Here is a 22,325-nt window from a genome sequence, read left to right as displayed (position 1 = left end):
GTTGTTGAATGTAATGTTCCAGATATGTTCGTTAATTTGTTAATTGTTTTATTCAAATCTTTCATATCTTTACTGTAATTTTTGTGTGCTTGTTTCGTCAGCTATTCAGATATTGCCAAGACCTATGAGGGGTCTGAGATTTTTTTCTATTTGTGACCCAACAAGTTAGCTGGCCACTGTTTCACACATAGGTTTATTGGTTACTTAGATTTTCTCTTCTGACACCTGCTTGTGCACATCCTCTGCTCAGCATCTACTGGGAGGTTTGCCTTTTTTAAAATATATAAATGAAAATGTGTAAGATATCATTTGGCTTTAGATGGAACAATGCTCCTTTAACAAATACATGTGCTATAGGGTAGCTTTACCCAACCCTTGGTTTAATTTTTCTCATGATGTCTTTTACTGAAAAAATGTTTCAATGTTTAATCTAGTCCTTTATTTAGATTTTCCTTCATGATTTGTGTTTTCTGTATCCCATTAAAGAAATTCTTTCTTAATCTTCACAACTTTTCTAAAACTTTAAAGTTTGCTTTTAATATTGTCTGAAATTTGACTTGAGTCTCTTTGTATATGGTATGAGTTACTTTAGAGTTTTTCTTACGTGGTTTACCGTTTTTAATATTTTTGAATGATCTATTTTTTTTACCATTTATAATGACTGTGCTTTTATGAAAACTGAGTTTTCATTTACACACAAATCTGCCTGGGACTCTATTTTCTTTTGTACTGGCCTATTTGTCTATCCTTTTCCCTTTATTCACTGTCTTATTTACTAGATACCTTTGAGAGTCTCAAATATCTAATAGAGCAAATCTTTTCATATTTGTTTTTCAGTATCTGTCTTTAACTATTCTTGCCTAGGTCTTTCCACCTGAATATTTGGACCACCTTGTTAGGTTTTACACAAAACAATCAATTTATTAGAATTGCATTAATTTTATAGGTTATTTGGGAGAAAATGGATATTCTTACATTTTATTATATAGGACCATAGCATTTATTCATGTCAATATGTTCTTTAATAATTTTTAAACTTTTCTTCTAAAAGTTTTGCATATTTTATCAGATTTATTTGTAAGAATATTGTATTTTTGTTGTTATTACAAATTTTTCTACCCTATTTTCTATTTTAATTTCTGATATATAGTTATGCTACTTATTTCTACATGTTAATAATTTATCCAGAAGTTCTGCTAAATCATCAGATAAGTTTACTACTTTTCATGAGCATTCTATTGGATTTTCTATATAGATACTATCAGCAAAGAGGGATAACTTTGTCTTTTCCCTTCAAATTATTATGTCTTTTTAAAAATAATGTAATGGTTAAGAGAAGCCAGAACAGCTTCTCTTTTTCCTGATACAAGTGTAAATAATTCTAAAGTTTCATCACTTTAAATATATGAAGAAGGAAGCTGAAAAAAGTTACATTCAATGTCTGGTGTATAAAATATTTTTATTGTGAATATTGACCTCAATGATTATTTTCTTCCATCTATTTGTGAATGCACATGTTCGAAGAACGTATGTCTCATATCTTTCATTCTGCTAATACAGTTAATAATATTAGAGATTGTGATGTTGAATTATCTAAGAATTCCTAAGATAATTTTTTTACTTGGTTAAGATGTGTTATTTTTATGCACTGTCAAAATCAGTTTTTTACTATTCTATTTAATACCTTCACATCTATGTTCATAAAAAAACTTGGCCCATAAATTCCTTTTCTTGGATTGAACTTGTCTGGCTTTGGCATGAAGTTTATTTTAATTTTACAAAATAATAATAGCTTTTCCAATATTTCTATATTTTGAAATAAACCTATGGCATGGGAATTGCCATTTCTTGAAAGTTTTGTCAAAGACATTGCTAAGTTATTTGGGTCTGATCACTTTGGAATGAGGTGACGTTTGGTTTCTTTAGCTGTTTTTCTCTTATTAGGATTTATCTTTCATCTTGAGTCAGTTTTAGAAAACTCTTCTTTTCATCTAAATTTTGACATAATGTTTTCATAACCTGTACTATGATTTTTGAAATCTATTTTTATTCTATATTTTAGAAAAGGAGGGCATGTACCTTCCAAACATACATTGCTTAGGGCAACCTCCCACTTTCTCATTATTCTGCAATCCAGGTTAAAACTATTATATAATCACTTTGTCGTTTGATTGACATCATTGCAAAAAGGACTGAGTCCAATTTGATGATTTACATTAATCATGGTTTTACAGTAATCATGTCTTTATATCGAAACACATGATTTCTTCACTAAATAATACATTCTTGACAACTGTAAAGAATGTTTTTATGACACCTTATAATCATACTTTCATGCAACAGTTTTCAGGCAATCTGATAGCTATAATTAATTGAATCATAAATGACACACAAATGAGACCAGATCTGGAGAGTGAAAGATGGGGTGATAAGGCCATGCAGGGCATGCAAACAGAGTGAACGATCTTAAGAAAAAAGTGACATCTTCTTGATTAATATTCCATTAGCAGACATAAACATGTCAAAGTTGACTCTGGAAACTGTTTTGATGAGAAACCACTATAAACTAATATGACTAAATTATCAGACATTGATATGAACAATTGGCCAATTTGCTCCTTGACCAAAAGAAATGCTACTTCCTTTCTCCAATGCCCAAATACCTATGGTTCAAATGTCTTCATAACAATGAAATGTCTATTTTTCTTAGACATTTTATACCATTCTCCACATTATTAAAAAGCAGATTTCTGGGCCACTGTTCCCCCTAATGTCAAGACGAGGTAATCTATCTTAAAATTACAACCTCCATTTCATCAAGATTCCTAAACTGAAAAATATCATCAATTATTTTGACACACAGTACTCAGTAGTATATGGTAGTGATTTGCTTACAATCTCTGAGAATTCCCACCCATTATTTGATAGTACATGAAAGCACGGTTAGTAAAGAAGAGTTGTAAAGCTTTCCATAGAACACTTTGCGGCGTACACTGTCATATCAAAAGTGGGTTTGGCCAAAGACACTGAAATAGAGAATAGGCTGATAGTGACCAGAGGGGAGAGGGGAGGGAATTTCAGGGGAAATAAGGGAGGGATTTAGAGGAACCTGTATAAAGGATACATGGACAACAACTGAGAAGGGTGGAAATGGGAGGGAGGGGGGAGGATGGGGGGGGTGGGATGGGATGGGAGTAATAGACAAAAAACTGTACTTGAAAAATAATTAAATAAAAAAATTGAAAAAAAAACTGGGTTTGGTTAGAAGACCTCTGAGATCCTTTCCTATTGTAATAAGTCTATGATTTTTTAGTTCTATCTGGTAGTAAACTCTAATTTACTTTCAAAAAGAAAGGGTGAGGGGTATATTTACTATCATTTTTCTGCCTGATAACTGAGTTTCTAATACAGATTTTATTATCATCTTCATCATCATCACATTATTATTTCAAGGGAAAATGCATTTAAGAATGTTTTTATTCATGTTTTACCTTTGCTATCTTATTTATATCTTCCTATGATTTTGACCCCTATTTTTCACATTTTTCCTGTTTTATATTGTTTTTGCTTCCATTTGAAGCCTTTCTCATTATTGTTTTCCTTTTTGCTCCTTGTTTACTTTCATTTAGGTGAATTTCATTTACCTGGTCGGAAGGTGAAGAATGTGCCTTTCTAGAGTGTTTGCATAGAACAGTATCCTGTGGATAGAAACCTCAATGGAGTCAGTGTGTTCGTTCTGTATACAGGTTACGTCCTATCTCTGCTCGTTAATAGTGGTGATCACCTTACGTGATCAATGAGAATAAGTGAGGTAACACATGTCAAGCATATATTTGCCACTGAGGCTAGGTTTTAATTGATCCCCTGCACAAATAGGGACACTCCCGCCTCCTTCAGTCAGCACACTGATTTGAGAATCTCATGTGTACATGTCAATACATTCATCTGGAAACAAGATCATATGTTTCCTCTCTGGTTCTAAGAAACTTTGAATTAACTTCTGCACATATTCTTCCGTTTTTCTTTTGATTTAAGTGAGTAGATCTTTATAGTTCTTTTAGGGATGACACCTTTTCCCATTTCACTTTGTAATTGACTTTTCCTTCAAGGGTGTCCAACTTGCAGCTTGAGAGCTGAAGGTAAGATAGCTATGAATGGAGCCCAAAACAAAATCGTAAATTTACTTAAAACATTATGAGATTTTTTTTTGTGATTATGTGTCTCAATGTATTTAATGTGNGCATTTAACAATGTTTTTATTCATGTTTTACCTTTGTTATCTTATTTATATCTTCCTATGATTTTGGCCCCTATTTTTCACATTTTTCCTGCTTTATATTGTTTTTGCTTCCATTTGAAGCCTTTCTCATTGTTGTTTTCCTTTTTGCTCCTTGTTTACTTTCATTTAGGTGAATTTCATTTACTTGGTCGGAAGTTGAAGAATGTGCCTTTCTAGAGTGTTTGCATAGAACGGTATCCTGTGGATAGAAACCTCAGTGGAGTCAGTGTGTTCGTTCTGTATACAGGTTATGTCCTATCTCTGCTCGTTAATAGTGGTGATCACCTTACGTGATCAATGAGAATAAGTGAGGTAACACATGTCAAGCATATATTTGCCACTGAGGCTAGGTTTTAATTGATCCCCTGCACAAATAGGGACACTCCCGCCTCCTTCAGTCAGCACACTGATTTGAGAATCTCATGTGTACATGTCAATACATTCATCTGGAAACAAGATCATATGTTTCCTCTCTGGTTCTAAGAAACTTTGAATTAACTTCTGCACATATTCTTCCGTTTTTCTTTTGATTTAAGTGAGTAGATCTTTATAGTTCTTTTAGGGATGACACCTTTTCCCATTTCACTTTGTAATTGACTTTTCCTTCAAGGGTGTCCAACTTGCAGCTTGAGAGCTGAAGGTAAGATAGCTATGAATGGAGCCCAAAACAAAATCGTAAATTTACTTAAAACATTATGAGATTTTTTTTTGTGATTATGTGTCTCAATGTATTTAATGTGTGGCCCAACACAACTTTTCTTCTTCTAGTGTGGCCCAAGATGCCAAAAGGCTGGACACCCCTGCAAAGAATGCTAGCATCCAACTCTTAGTCTCTCAGTTGAGGCATGGAGTCTGTGATAGGCAGGGAAACAGGCTCTGAGAAAAGCCACATTGATTTCCTTACCAGTACCTATCTGCGGTGAGCTCGGTAGTTGCCTTCCAGCCAGAAAGGGTCCATTTCATCTGACAGAGCTAGAGAGGCACAGTAGAATTTAGGGACTGGAGATAATCTCTGTTTTCCATATCTGATAAAATTTTGTAATTTCCCTTCTCAGGATTTCACTTTTCTTCAGTCAATGTCTCAAGTTTCATAACCTTCAAATGACAGCTTGATTGGGGCGGAGAATTAACACTTCATTGTAGCTTAGGTCTCTGTCTCTGATTTTTTGCTGCAGCAACACTGTGGCCTTTAGAGATGGAGTTATCGGGTCATATTGAACTTCCTACTTCTCTGATCACTCTTGGGACTAAGAATTAAGAACTTTAATTCTGCAATTAGAACAAAAATGCTTGCTGGGGTTTTTGGAAGTGCCCACCCCCTCCCAGAGTCCTTGTGTTTTACATGCCATATATATTACTCAAACGCAGTCACCTCTTAATCTGCCAACAGTGCCCCTTTAAGTTGGCATTTTATTCCACGTAAACAGAGGTAATAACCTAAATTTCTTTACAGTATCAGTATCCTAGCCTCTAATATGAACCAGATTGCCACTGCTCAAAACTNAATTAAGAACTTTAATTCTGCAATTAGAACAAAAATGCTCGCTGGGGTTTTTGGAAGTGCCCACCCCCTCCCAGAGTCCTTGTGTTTTACATGCCATATGTATTACTCAAACGCAGTCACCTCTTAATCTGCCAACAGTGCCCCTTTAAGTTGGCATTTTATTCCACGTAAACAGAGGTAATAACCTAAATTTCTTTACAGTATCAGTATCCTAGCCTCTAATATGAACCAGATTGCCACTGCTCAGAACTAACCAGGTGAGATATAAATAATCTTAAATTCTCAACCTTAAAAAAATCTCCTGCTCACGGCCATTTCTGGTACCAAATACTGTTTCTGCCGATGCACTTGCAGATAACAAAAATCTCTCAACCTAGTTTCAGTGAGAAAAAAAAGATGTAATACAGGAAATTGGATGATTCCAAAATAATTAGATAATCTAGAAAAACAATTTCAGGTTGGCTTCTAGGAAGGACTCCCAGAATATTGCACTATTTGCCTGCCAAGAAGACTGGTACCTCTGCCGTGTTTAATTAACTGGAGTATCTGGAAACTAATGCCACAGCTGCTGGCTTTAGGGCTTCACTGCTCCAACTGTGATCCTACCTAGCAAATTGGATGGCCCATGACCTTCCTCTAAGACACATTAAGGCTGGTGAGTGGGCATGAGCAGAGAAGCAAACACTTCCATCTCTGTGCCTGCAGGAAGAAGGAGCAGCAGTGTGCCCTCCATGACGCTTCTACCTTCTGACGTTCAGTAACGTGCTCAGGCTTATATCCACGCTAACACAGTTAGGTCTGTGGTACTTTTTATTATCAACGCAGAGCAAAAGATAAAAGTTTACTTAACTACTCCCACAAAATGGACACTTACATTGTTTTCATCTTGCACTAGCATAAACAGTGCTTAAATGGGCATCTTTGTGCAGGGCTCCTTAGGCACCGCCTGAGCTTTCATCCAGCATAGAAACCAACAAGTTCAATGTCTGAATCATAGGGAATGCTCCACTTGACTTTTAGTAGAGACTATTGAATTGTTAAATTGCCTTCCTGAGTGGCTATACTGATTTACTCCGTCACACATAATGTTTAGCAATCCCAAGACAAATTTCATATTCCTATTTCTTGGAATTTTAGTTTCTTTCAACATTTGATACACATTCTGGCCAACATTTGATATTATCAAACTTGTAAACTTTACAAATTTCATGGATAAAACATTTTGCCCCATTGTTTGAATTTGTATTTTCCTGATTATATGTGAGATTGAGTTTAGAAAATCCAAAAAAAATCAACTGAGAAACTATTGAAACTACTGAGAGTTTAACAAGGTAATTAGCTTACAAAAAAATCTTATATATGAGCAATAACCAATAAGCAGTATAACAGTTAATATGATAGAATACTTTCTGCCTGTTTTATTTAAATTGTCTCCAAGTAGTGAATATTTTGGCTCTACCTTTCTAATTTTGTAAACCTCTCATTTTTATTTTAACTTTAAATACAGTACTGGAACAGTTCACAGTATTGATTGAATTGGGCTCTTTTGTTNATTATATGTGAGATTGAGTTTAGAAAATCAAAAAAAGTCAACTGAGAAACTATTGAAACTACTGAGAGTTTAACAAGGTAATTAGCTTACAAAAAAAATCTTATATATGAGCAATAACCAATAAGCAGTATAACAGTTAATATGATAGAATACTTTCTGCCTGTTTTATTTAAATTGTCTCCAAGTAGTGAATATTTTGGCTCTACCTTTCTAATTTTGTAAACCTCTCATTTTTATTTTAACTTTAAATACAGTACTGGAACAGTTCACAGTATTGATTGAATTGGGCTCTTTTGTTTGTTACAATAAAATTTCAACTGGTAAAAAAAATGCTGAAATGCCGCTGGCTAGATTTCTGAGATGTTGTCTTCATGGAATGTCTTCATAATGACAGACATGATTTGGAGATCATTTTCTTGATAATGAGCCCTAACTTGTGTGTCTCTGAGCCTTCTTTTTCCAAAGAGACAATTTTCTTTTTGTTGAAGGAGATTCAACAACTGATTCTGCCTGAAGGTTTCTAGAAATTGGGCTTTCTTTCTTTCTTTCTTTCTTTCATTCTTTCATCTGTCTCTTTTTTCTTTCATTGCAGTTTTAGAAAATAACAGTTGAATGAAAGTCTTAGAAATACTGACTACCATCTTAGCATTTCTATTGGAGCTGTTTCTGCATTTTAGTTGCCCACATGGCCTATAGGTTACCAAACTATATTGGAAGAATTATTATTGTTATTATTTATTATTGTTGGTAGAAATACCAAAATTTGTAGGCAGGAACTTAAGCTTCAACCTTATGTCTCACAATTTATTATTTATTGAGTCAGCTATCTACTTTTTTCTTGTCATGACTCAACCTCTGAAGGAAACAAAACACATCTTTCCTGCTTAATGATGTGGAACGAACAATGTATTTCTGTTCAAGTTTTATGGTAGGTCATCTACCATGAGTTGCCCTATGACCTTGAAACAGCTACATCACTAAGCAATGAACTTTTTCAGCTCCTTTATAATCTCATGAGACCACTGTCGCACGTGTGGTTTGTTGTTGACCAAGATACCATTATGCGGTGCATTGTTGCATTAGAATAAAGCCATACACCTGGTAGGGAAAGATGGGAATGCGAAGTCTAGAAGGGTCAATAGGAGAATCAAAGAATTAAGCCATTAGCCTGCTGTCCTAAAACCATGCTACAGATTGGCAAGTTGGGGATTGTAGGAAAATCTGAGAAACCAAGTACATCTGGCCACTGATGTAGGTCCTTGAGAGGGGAGGTTGTAGAGAGGACTATGGGAAGTTCTTCTGTGTAAATACCCCTTTGATGGTAGACCCGAAGTTACTACTGGTCAGAAGATCTAGCAATCTCAAAGAAGAACTGAATAGAGGAAAGTAAAACCAACCTGCACCTACCACGCACCCCTGTGTTTGTCAGTTATAAATCTGTCCATAAAAGGGACCTTTGAAAAATATTCCTCGATGCTTCATCTCCACATTTAAGATCCTGCATAAGTTTATCTTTTATCTGACTACAACCTGGAACCATACAGAAAATGAATTATGGAAAACAATTCTAAGATTCACCAAGTTAACAGAGCAATCCAATATAGGTAGGTAGAAGAGGCTAAAAAAGTAAATAAAGCATGGTCCTAGACAACTATTAACTCCAGGAAAAGAAAAAAAAATTTTAAGAAACAGATATATGCAGAGCATTCCATGACTCATCTCAAAATAGTATTTATATAATCTTCATAAGACTACCTGACAATTGATTTAACCACAATTATAGCTCCATTGAATAAATGGGAGGGAGGAGAGTATTGGGATGGAGAATGAAGTAGAAAGCAAGATTTAAGTCCTGACTGGTGTGGGGCAGTGGGGTGGGCATTTTCCCGCAAACCAAAGGGTGACTTGTTTGATTCCTGGTCAGGGCATATGCCCAAGTTGAAGGTTTGGACCCTGGTCAGGGCGCACACAGGAGGCAGTCAATTAATATTTCTTTCTCACATTGATGTTTCTTCCCTCTCTTTCTCCCTTCCCCTCTCTAAAAATAAATAAATAAAATCTTAAAGAAAAGATAAAGCAAGATTTAAGATGTCTAAATTCTTATATTCCACAATAAGCATTCAGAGTATAACAAATAAAACTAAAATTTTCTTTTAAAAAAATTGAGAAATTATAGTATTAATCATGTTATATACCCTCAAACATAAAAGTACAAGGAAACAACAAAAAAAATTGAAGTTGTTTTGGGGGATGAGGAGGCATGGGAAAGGAAACTACTTCTAGCTTGTTTTCATAAGGAATACAGAACCACTGGATTTTTAAACTATGTATAGTTAATAGTGTAATAAAAATGAAACATTTATAAAATAAACACTATATTAAGAAGATGAACTTATGATACTCTATACAAGAGCTGAGTTAAAGTTGCAACAAAAAATTTCAGGGAAGCTTAAAATATAATCAGTGGGAAAGGATTAGTACTCAAATCAGTGAGGAAGTATCATTAAAAAATAAGGATTAATAAAAGTGTTATATGTAATAAAACACTCCAGATTCTGTTTTTGGACATTTTTAAAATATATTTTATTGATTATGCCATTACAGTTGTCCCAATTCCCCCCTTCATTCCCCTCCTCCCTGCACACCCCTCCCCCACCATTCCCCCCCTTTAGTTTGTGTCCATGTGCCATAAGTTCTTTAGATTTTATATTTCCCACACCACTCTTGCCCTCCCCTGGTCTATTTTATCCCCACCATCTATACTGCTTATTCTCTGTACCTTTTCCCCCTCTCTCCTCCTCCCACTCCCCTATTGCTAACCCTCCATGTGATCTCCGTTTCTGTGTCTCTACTCCTGATCTAGCTGTCCTCTTAGTTTGCTTTTGTTTTAGATGTGGTTGTCAATAACTGTGAGTTTGCTGTCCTTTCACTGTTCATATTTTTATCTTCTTTTTCTTAGATAAGTCCCTTTAACATTTTATATAAGGGCTTGGTGATGATGAACTCCTTGAACTTGACTTTATCTGAGAAGCACTTTATCTGCCCTTCCATTCTAAATGAAAGCTTTACTGGATGGAGCAATCTTGGATGTAGGTCTTTGGATTTCATGATTTGATACTTCTTTCCAGCCCCTTCTTGCCTATAAGGTCTCTTTTGAGAAATCAGCTGACAGTCTGATGGGCACTCCTTTGTAGGTGACTGTTCCCTTATCTCTTGCAGCTTCTAGAATTCTCTCCTTCATCTCTCCATAATCTTGGCCAATGTAACTATGATGTGCCTTGGTGTGTTCCTCCTTGGGTCCACCTTCTTTAGGACTCTGAGCTTCCTAGACTTCCTGGAAGTCTATTTCCTTTGCCAGATTGGGGAAGTTTTCCTTTATTATTTGTTCAAATAAGTTTTCCACTTGTCACTCTACCTCTGCCCTTTCTGGTACTCCTATAATTCGGACGTTGGAATGTTTAAAAATGTATTGGAGGTTCCTAAGCCTCTCCTCATTTTTTTTTGAATTCTTGTTTCTTCATTCTTTTGTGTTTGGCTGTTTCTTCCTTCTGGCCCACTCCATTGATTTGAGTCCTAGTTTTCTTTCCATCTCTATTGGTTCCTGTGTGTTTTCCTTCATTTCACTTAGTGTAGTCTCCATTTTTCATCTAATTTGTGACCAAAATCAACCAGTTCTGTGAGCATCCTGATCACCAGTATTTTGAACTGTGGATCTGATAGATTGGCTATCCCTTGGTCACTTAAAAGTATTGGCTCTGGGGTTTTGATCTGTTCTGATTGAGCCATAATATTTTGGTCTGGTTGCACCTGTTATGTATGAGGGGCGGAGCCTTTGGTGTTCACCAGGGCGGGGCAACCCAGTTGCTAGGTTGTGACGCTGTATGTGGAGATTTCTGGCCAAGATGGAGGCATAGGTGAAAATACTGTACCTCTTCGAACAACCAAATTTAAGGACAACAAAGATTTAGAAACAAGAACACAACCAGAACAGACAAAGTTGAACTGTACCGAATTCTGACAACAACCAACCATTCATCCAGACTGGTAAGAGGGGCGGCGTCGGCTGCTGGTGGAGAGGGGTCCCAGCAGAAAGAGGTGGTGGCTGGCAGAACTGGGTGCAGGGAGGAAACGAGCAGACCCAGTGAGGCGTGCAAGGCAGCTGGCTGACCTTGGACACACATTCGAGTGCAGATAGACCAGGCAAAAAGGGTCAGTGAGACCGACCATGTAACCCAGGGCCCCAGCAATGAAAAATAAAGCCTAAAAGCACCGATTAAAAAAACTTTGGGGGGTTGAGGTACTGGGAGAGGCTCCCAGCCTCACAGGAGAGTTTGCTGGGGAGACCCACAGGGTCCTAGAATGTACACAAGCCCACCCCACCACCCCAGGGACCAGCACCAGAAGGGCCCAATTTGCATGTGGGAAGTGGCAGAGCAGACCGAAATCTGAGAGAGAGCGGAACAAGTGCCATTGCTCCCTCTCTGACCCTGCCCCCACATACAGATTCTTCAAAGAAAAATCACTGTATCTAGTGATCTATCTATAATTAAACTTTTAGGAGAAACTCATCAGTTTCAGCCAACCAATGAGTAAATTTCATTTGGAAGTCATCAAGTTAAGTGGTGGAAGCTTTTTTACTTTGTAAAACAATAGGAGACCATGCTCAATTATAACTTAATTTTTTAAATATATTTTTAGTTCTGTTAATAGCCCATTACAGAAACTTGAAAGATGAGTTACTTAAATGTCTTACAGCAGAAGCTAGCATACAATGAACTAATAAATTGGTCTTTTGTTTGCAGTTTTGAGGGTGACTTAACAAACACTGAACATGTGTTTTAATTAAACTACACTAACCATTTAGAGAATCCTTCTCATAGTGAGAGTTTCAGAGATACAAATTGTTGAGACATCTGTCAGTGCAATAATCACAGGTTTAGCACAAATGGTAAGATATTTAAGACCAAGGTTTTTAAGATAAATGCTTCAACTAATAAAATCTTTGTTCTAGACTTAGTTGAGTATATATTTAAAATATTCAAGAGAACTGTAATAAAGGATTAGAATAGGCTGTGAAAAGGCACAAGTGTTTCCATTTAAGGGCACTTAAAAATTCACTGAGTGGGAAGAAGTTACTACCATAATCTTATGTGCCTTTTCTCAACCATATAATTAATAAGTAATATGATAATTGAGGAACAGTTTCAGAGTGTGTACTCTGAATTCTGAGACAATATGAGCATTTTAGGACTCTGCTCACTGGGTTAAACAACATTCCTAGAAACACATTACAATGTAGTTTTTCTTGAGATTCTTAAAGATTATATTTATAAGGATATGGACCCTTAAATTCCACAAAGTTATATCCATCTACCTTTTTAGTAAGGGAAAGTATGAGCTAATCTGGTATAGAAGGGATGGAGGGAGCAAGAGAGAGAATACAACAGGTAGTCAGAGACAGAACTGAAGTACTTAGGTAAGATAGAGAAAAGTAAAAGACTAGGTGTGTGACTCCTGTTGGATATCTAGTTTATTGTTCTTAATTCTTGAGATTCCAGTCTGTATTTCCTGCCCTTGAATTTTGTAGATACCCGAATATCTTTCCAATATTACCCCGCCCAGCAACACCTGTGCTAGAGAGGTAACCATATCAATTTTCCTGGAACTGTCCCAATTTTAGCACAAAAAGCTCTGCATTCTGGGACACACCTCAGTTCCAGACTAATTGAACTAATAGTCACTCTAATATGTGTGTATTTTCCTCTTAACACAATGTGGTGTGAGTTTTGAAAACTGCCACCTAGGAAATCCTTGATTAGAGCGGACACTTGACGTCGTGAGCAGCTGATGAATGTCTGTTGTATCTGAAACCTGTCTTATGCATCTTCCCTTCTCTTGGGTCTACTATTTACAACAAAAGATATCGTGTAGCTGTGGCAGGAGTGTCTCCATAAGAAGAGATGGGTTAATTAGCATGAGAATAATGCAGTTCAGTTGGAATGGTCTGTGTTTAGAGGAATTATTCTCAAAGCACTAATCACTAGAGCATGTTGCAGTTTTCAGTGTCTTCTACATTATAACGTTAGGTCACAGAGCTGTTTTATTATGGCAGTGAAAATGTTATCAAGCAATTCACTGTACTGAAATACTGCTCTTTGTCTTTTCACACATTATAATAACAATGTTTTGCTCTTACTATGTACATGTGCTCAATCAGGGAAGGTATGTTTTTAAATGGAGTTACTGCTTTCAAAATTATCAATATTTTCAGCTAATGTAGTACAATAACTGTATGATCTGCAAGAGAGGTCAAGTTCATAAAATAGCTATAGTGATGATTACTTAAGAAATGACAGCAGCATCAGCCTGAACACCAGCAGACCACCCAGAGAGGCTGCCTCTCAGCAGTGACTCCCCACGCCCACGCCCAGTTTGGGAAAAGAAATGATGACAGCCTCATTAAGAGGCACAGCCTTCACCAATAAAAAGACTGTCAGCAGCTTTACAGATGGGCTCGGAAAAACCTCATGTTGGAATGGCCCATGAAACACTTCTCTCACCCCAAATAGCTTCAGCTTTCTACATCTTTATTGGGGTCATCAATAAATGAAGAGTAGTGTGAGCTTAAAAGAATAGAATTTATTTTGGTTATCTTGTATCTATAGAGTTCTTTTATGAACATTTTATTTGATCTAGTTAACAACACATTATGAGAAAGACAATGGAGTTATAATTATTCTACTTTTTTATCAGAAATAAAAAAAATCTCTGTTGTCCTGAAAATTCTTACTTCCATCCAATATTAAGGCATAGATAGATAGGCTGTGCCTTCTCACACAACCAAAAGAAGGACAACAACAAATTTAAAAAAACAAAAACAACCAGAAGTGTCAGAAAATCAAACTGTATGGAAGTCCGACAACCAAGAAGTTAAAGAAGAAAATTTTGTTCAGACCAGTAGGAGGGGCAGAGATGGGTAGCCAGGGCAGAAAGGACTCACAGAAAGGTGGTGGCTGAAGGACTGGGTAGTCCCACATCTGCATGCAGATAAACTGGGAGGAACAACTGGGGAGTGAGACAGACCTCGCAACCCAGGGTTCTAGCGCAGGGAAATAAAGCCTCAAAACCCCCAGCTGAAAAAACCTGTGAAGGTTGGGGCAGTGGGAGAAACTCCCAGCCTCACAGGAGAACTCTTTGGAGAGAAACACAGGGTTCTAGAATGTATACAAACCCACCCACCTGGGAATCAGCACCAGAAAGGCCCAGTGATCTTGTGGGTAGCAGAGGAAGCAACTGAAAATAGAGAGCTGACCAAGCGGCATTGTTCCCTCTCCACCCCTCCACCACATACAGCACCACAACACAGATGCATGGGTTGCCCCACCCTGGTAAACACCTAAGGCGTGTATACACCCCTTACTACATAACAGGCATGTCAAGGCAAAAGAAAATGGCCCAAATGAATGAGCAGCTCAAAGTTCCAGAAAAAATACAACTAAGTGAAGAAGAGCCAACCTATTAGATGCACAGTTCAAAACACTGGTAATCAGGATACTCACAGAAATGGTTGAGTATGGTTGTAAAATAGAGAAAGAAGTGGAGGCTATGCAAAGTGAAATAAAGAAAAATGTACAGGGAACCAAGAGTGATGGGAAGGAAACTGGGACTCAGATGAATGATTTGTACCAGAAGGAAGAAATAAACATTCAACCAGAACAGAGTGAAGAAACAAGAATTCAAAAAAATGAGGAGAGGCTTAGGAATCTCTGGGACAACTTTAAACATTCCAACATCTGAATCATAGGGGTGCCAGAAGGAGAAGAGGTGGAGCAATAAATTGAAAACTTATTTGAAAACATAATGAAGAACTTCCTTAATCTGGCAAAGGAAATAGACTTCCAGGAAGTCCAGGAAGCTCAGATAGTCCCCAAGCAACTGGACCCATGGAAGTACACATCAAGGCACATCATAATTACATTACCCAAGATTAAAGAGAAGGAGAGAATCTTAAAAACAGCAAGAGAAAAGGAGAGAGTTACCTACAAAGGAGTTCCCCTAGGACTATGAATAGATTTCTCAAAGGAAACCTTGCAGGCAAGAAAGGGCTGGAAAGAAGTATTCAAAGCCATGAAAGGCAAGGACCTACATCCAAGATTGCTCTATCCAGGAAAGCTTTCATTTAGAATGGAAGGACAGATAAAGTGCTTCCCAGATAAGGTCAAGTTAAAGGAGTTCATCATCACCNGTATACACCCCTTACTACATAACAGGCATGTCAAGGCAAAAGAAAATGGCCCAAATGAATGAGCAGCTCAAAGTTCCAGAAAAAATACAACTAAGTGAAGAAGAGCCAACCTATTAGATGCACAGTTCAAAACACTGGTAATCAGGATACTCACAGAAATGGTTGAGTATGGTTGTAAAATAGAGGAAGAAGTGGAGGCTATGCAAAGTGAAATAAAGAAAAATGTACAGGGAACCAAGAGTGATGGGAAGGAAACTAGGACTCAAATGAATGATTTGTACCAGAAGGAAGAAATAAACATTCAACCAGAACAGAATGAAGAAACAAGAATTCAAAAAAATGAGGAGAGGCTTAGGAATCTTTAGGACAACTTTAAACATTCCAACGTCTGAATCATAGGGGTGCCAGAAGGAGAAGAGGTGGAGCAATAAATTGAAAACTTATTTGAAAACATAATGAAGAACCTCCTTAATCTGGCAAAGGAAATAGACTTCCAGGAAGTCCAGGAAGCTCAGATAGTCCCCAAGCAACTGGACCCATGGAAGTACACATCAAGGCACATCATAATTACATTACCCAAGATTAAAGAGAAGGAGAGAACCTTAAAAACAGCAAGAGAAAAGGAGAGAGTTACCTACAAAGGATTTCCCCTAGGACTATGAATAGATTTCTCAAAGGAAACCTTGCAGGCAAGAAAGGGCTGGAAAGAAGTATTCAAAGTCATGAAAGGCAAGGACCTTCATCCAAGATTGCTCTATCCAGGAAAGCTTTCATTTACAATGGAAGGGCAGATAAAGTGCTTCCCAGATAAGGTCAAGTTAAAGGAGTTCATCATCACCAAGCCCTTATTATATGAAATGTTAAAGGAACTTAGCTAAGAAAAAGAAGGTCAAAAATATGAACAGTAAAATGACAACAAACTTACAACTATCAACAACCAAACCTAAACAAACAAAAACAAATACAAACTAAGCAAACAAGTAGAACAGGAACAGAATCACAGAAATTGAGAGCTATCAGCATGAAGAGGGTGGGAGAATGGGGAAGTATGGGGGAAAGAGGTACAGGGAATAAGAAGCATAAATGGTAGGTATGAAATAAACATGGAAAGGTTAAGAGTAATATAGGAAATAGAGAAGCCAAAGAACTTATATGTACAAGCCATGGACATGAACTAAGTGAGGGCAGGATGCAGGTGGGAGGCGGGTGCAGGGCAGAGAATAAAGGGAGGTGGGAAATAGGACAACTATAATAGAATAATCAATAAAATATGTTTTTAAAAATCTCTGTTGTCTTGCTTGGTAAATCTCAGTGCTTTATTACTATTGGTTAATGGTTATTGAGTAATTCTATGTTAGGCACTGTAACATATAATTGCTCTTCATATATTAAGCACTTTAAATAAATGATCTCATTTACTTTCATACACATTCTGCTTTCTGTTAATGTTGTCTAAACTTGGGGAGGTAAAAGATGTTTTGCATTTTTTCCTTTTTGTTGCATTTATTGGGGCGACACTAGTTAAAAAAAATATACAGGTTTTGGGTGCCCAATTGCACAACACATCATCTGTATACTGTATTCTGTGTTTACCACCTCAAGTTACGTCTCCTTTCATCGCTATTTATCCCTGCTATGCCCCCCCTTCCTCCTACCCGACAATCACCACACTGTAGTTGTGCCCATGATTTTTTCTCTCTTTTTTTTTTTTTGCTCAATCCCTCCACCCTCCCAACTCAACATCCCAATAACCCCTCAACAGCTGTTGGCCTCCTCTCCCTCTACGAGTCTGTCTCTACTTGCTTGCAAGTTCAGTTTGTTCATTAGATTCCATATATGAGTAAAATCATACGGTATTTGCCTTTCTCTGACTGGCTTATTTCACTTAGCCTAATGCTCTTTAGTTCTATCCAGGTAGTTGCAAATGATAAGATTTTCTTCTTTTTATGACTGAGTAGTATTCCATTGTGTAAATGTACCACAGCTTTTTTATTCATTCATCTACTGATGGGCACTTAGACCACTTCCATATCTTCACTATTGTAAATAATGCTGCAATGAACATAGAGGTGTATGTAGTCTTTCAAATTAGTGTTTCAGGTTTCTTCACATAAATTCCCAGAATTGGAATCACTCAGTCAAAAGGCAGATCCATTTTTAATTTTTTGAGGCATCTCTATATTGCTTGGCATAGTGCCTGCACCAGTCTGTATTCCCACTAATAGTGCCCAGGGGTTCCCTTTTCTTCACATCCTCGCCAGCACTTGCTGTTTGCGGATTTCTTGATGACAGCTGGTCTGACAGGCGTGAGGTGATATCTCCTTATGAAATAGTTTATTCAATGAGAACAAATAAACTATTGGCATTTTTGGATGGGTCTCCAGGGATTATGCTGATTTTTTTTAAAGCCAATTTCAAAAGGTTCCATACTTTATTATTCCATTTTTGTGGATAAATTTTTGAAGTGACAAAATTATAGAGATGGAGAAAAGATTTGTGATTGTCAGATGTTAAAATGGGGTGAGCGAGGGAAAATCAGTGTGGCTGTAAAATGGTGGTGAAGGGATCATTGTGATCAAACTGTTTATGTCTTGACTGTAATAGTGATTACACAAATTTACATGTGTTGTGCAATAGCATAGAACTGAAAACAAACACACACAAATCAGTGCCTGTATGACTGTTGAAATGTGAATGTCTGGTGGATTGTGCCCATGTCAATTTCCCAGTTGTGATATTGTACTGCAATTATACAAATTGTTACTATTGGTGGAGACTAGGTTCATGGGGTCTCTTGTTTCTTAAAACTGCACAGTGAATCGACAAATACCTCTAAATTAGTTTATCTAAAAGACTCGAATGCAATATTCAACAAATAAGTGTTGCGAGAATTTATTGCTACAGGACTGTTAAAGGAAGTGCCTTAGGAAGTAAAATGATATCAAACAGACACTTGAGTTTAAGCATAAGGATGAATAGCGCCAAAAATGGTAAATATATAGGTAAAAGTAACATTTTTTCACTTTAAATTTCATTAAGGTATATTCATGTGTTTAAAGCAAAAGTAGTAATGTATTATGGAATTAGTGGCACACGTGGAAGTAAAAAGGATGACAGCAGTAATACAAAGACCAGGAGGGGGAATGGAAATACAGTGTTACAAGGCTCATACACTCTCATTATGCTCTCTGTGAAGGGAGTGTGATTATTTAAAGTTAGGCTCTGATGCATTAAAGATCCATAGTTTAAATCTAATTGCACCACCAAAACCAACCAAATAAGTTAAAAGTATATAATTAATAAAACAATAGAGATGATAAAATAAAATCTTTTAAAAACTTAATTACAGAAAGAGAAACAAAGAGAAAACAAATAGCTAGAATATAGTGGATTTAAACCCAACATTATTAATACTTAGATAAAACATAAAGGATTTGAACACTTCAAGTAAATGTATACAAGTAGCAAATTATTATGCTATATACCTGAAACCAATATAACATTACATGTCAATTATACCACAAAAAGCAGAATTTATCAGATTAGGTAAAAAAGAAAGATTTGACTAAGTGGTATCTACAAAAAACATACGCTATAGAAAGTCTCAGACAGGTTAAACATGAAGAAAAAGAAATCTCATCCAAAAACTAATCCAGAGAGAGCTCAAATGGCTATATTAATGAATGTAAAGTATATTTCAAAGGAAGAAATATAATGAGAAATGAATTGGGATATTTCACCGTGAGAGGAGTTAAAGTTAATCCTAATACAACTCTTAAATAAATATAGCAGTACTAATAGACAAAAAAGCCAAAAACGAGCAATGGATAACAGAAAGCCTCTTCAATAAGTGGCGCTGAGAAAATTGGGTAGCCACATGCTAAAAAGTGAAACTACTTTACAGTTCCCCCCATGCACAAAAGTTAGTTCAAAATGAATCAAAGACTTAAATATAAGATTTGAAGTAATAAACTACATAAAAGGAAATATAGGTACTAAATTTATGGACCTCAGTTCTAGAGAACATTTATGAATTTGACTCCAAAGGGAAGGGAGGTAAAGGCAAAAATAAATGAATGGGACTATATCAAACTGAAAAGCTTCTGCACAGCAAAAGGAACCAACAACAAAACACAAAGGCAACCAACCAGATGGGAGGTAACATTTGCAAACAACAGCTCTTACAAAGAGCTAATATCCAAAATATATGAGGAACTCATACAACTCAATACCAAACAAACACACAATCCAACTAAAAAATGGACAGAGGACCTGAACAGACAGCTCTCCCAAGAAGGCATACAAAGGGCCAAGAGATGTACTGAGAGGTGCTCAACCTCACCAGCTATTAGGGAAATGCAAATCAAAACTACAATTAGATACCACCTCACACCTGTTAGAATGGACAGTATCAACAAGACAAATAATATCAGGTATCGGTGAGGTTGTAGAGAAAAAGAAAGCCTTATCACTAATGGTGGGAATATAAACTGGTACAACCACTATGGAAAACTAGATAGAAGTTCCTCAAAAAGTTAAGAATGGCCATGGCAGGTATGGCTCAGTTGGTTAGAGCATAGTCCCATACACTGAAAGATTATGGCTTTGACTTCCTGTCAGGACACATACCTGGGTTTTGGGTTCAGGCCCAGTTGCGGCACAAGTAAGAGGCAGACAATTGATGTTTCTCTCACATTGATGCTTCTCTCCCTGTCTCTCTCCCTCCCTTCCTGTCTCTGTAAGTTTGTTCTCTGATGAGATTTAAAGAAACAATTAAGAATAGAGTTACCATATGACCCAGCAATCCTGTTTCTGGGTATTTGCATGAAAAACTCGAGAACATTTATTTGCAAAGACATATGCACCCACATGTTTACTGCAGCATTATTTACGGTGGCCAAGACATGGAGACAATAAAGTATCCTTCGGTAGAAGGGGGCATAATGAAGATGTGGTGCATATATACTATGGAATAATACCCAGTCATAAGAAAAGAGGAAATACTGCTACTTGCAACAACATGGATGGACTTTGAGGATATTACGCTAAGCAAAATAAATTGCTCAGAAAAAGCTGAGCACCATATGATCACGCTTCCTGTGGGCTATAAACTGAAACTCAGATGGACAGCCTTGTGATGGTTACCAGAGGGAAGCGGGAGGTAGTTAAGGGTGAAGGGGGGCCAAATACCTGGTGACAGAACACAATTTTTTATTTTTGCTATGTGTCTAGATTGTTTTAATGCACTTGTAAATGTAAAAAATGCTGTAAATACAGAAAACCTAGTACAATTAAATAGAAATAATCAAATCATATTACTCACAATGAAATGATCTAGTTATAAAAATATCCTATGAATTATAATTCTATCAATCTTCTATTTGAGCAAATGGTTTTACTAATAGCAATAATGTGAAAAAAAGGGAAAAACAACTTCAGTAAAGGAAGAAAACAAAACACTGTGCTATGGGTTTCGGAAGCTGATTCATTAGAAGTAGGGATAACATAGAGAGAGATTCGTGTATTTTTTTCTAACTTTTTTTATTGTTGTTCAAGTACAGTTGTCTCCACTTCCTCCCCACACCACCCCCACTCCAGTCATCCCCACTTCCTACCCTTGATCCTACACCCCTTTGGTTTTGTCCATATGTCCTTCATAGTTGTTCCTGAAAACCCTTCCCCCTCCCCCCATTATCCCCTCCCATCCCCCCTCTGGTTACTCTCAGTTTGTTCTTAATTTCATAGTCTCTGGTTATATTTTGCTTGCTTGTTTGTTTTGTTGATTAGGTTCCACTTATAGGCGAGATCATATGTATTTGTCTTTCACCACCTGGCTTATTTCACTTAGCATAATGCTGACAATTTGACTGAGGGTTGTGGGTACACAGTGCAATGTACAGATCGTATATCATAGAAATGTACACTTGAAACCTATATGATCTTATTAACCAATTTCAAGTGTGTATGTATTTTATTGAGGTGAAATTGGTTAATAAGATCATATAGGTTTCAAGTGTACATTTCTACAGTACATGATCTGTATATATATGCAGAACCCCCCAAGAGAAAAATAATCAAATTACTATTGTAGGTATCAATTTCTGTGGTTTAATGTGTTAATGGGTGAAAAGTTTGATCAGTATGATCTTCCCTTTACAAAACCTTAAGTCATTGCTATAACCTTCACGGATTTTTTTCTCCTGTAATCTAGCAACTAATTTTATGGTTGTATAGTTATAGTAATCATTATTTATTACATGTTATCTTTACTTCTTTAACTAGATTTCACACCTCTGAAGTACAGAAATTATATATTTGTGATTTTTCTTTCCCAGGGGGTTAAATAATTTTTCTGCACATGAAAAAAATGTGAGGCAACAACTGATAGAACTGAAAGGAGAAACAGATAAATCCACAATGATACTTGAATATTTCTACACTTTTCTCTCAGTAAGTGATAGAACAAGACAGAGTTACAGTGTTATTGAAGTCTAAAAGAACAATACTAAGTAATAATCAAAACAAAAGCTGCAGAATAAAATCACTGTGTACCAATATGCATAGTCCACATCTTAGACCATAAAGCAATCTCAGTAAATTTAAGATGATTGAAATAAAATAGACCACAATACATAAATATAGACCACAAGCTATAAGTCAATAATATAATAATATGTAAAATACTCAATCAAATTTTATGGGATACAGCTAAGCTGTGCTTAGAGGGCAATATATACATTAAATG

Source organism: Sturnira hondurensis, unplaced genomic scaffold (assembly GCF_014824575.4).
Source record: "Sturnira hondurensis isolate 20B ecotype Veracruz unplaced genomic scaffold, ASM1482457v3 Scaffold0021795, whole genome shotgun sequence".
In the NCBI taxonomy this organism is placed as follows: domain Eukaryota; kingdom Metazoa; phylum Chordata; class Mammalia; order Chiroptera; family Phyllostomidae; genus Sturnira; species Sturnira hondurensis.
Note: the sequence above shows the minus strand (reverse complement) of the source record.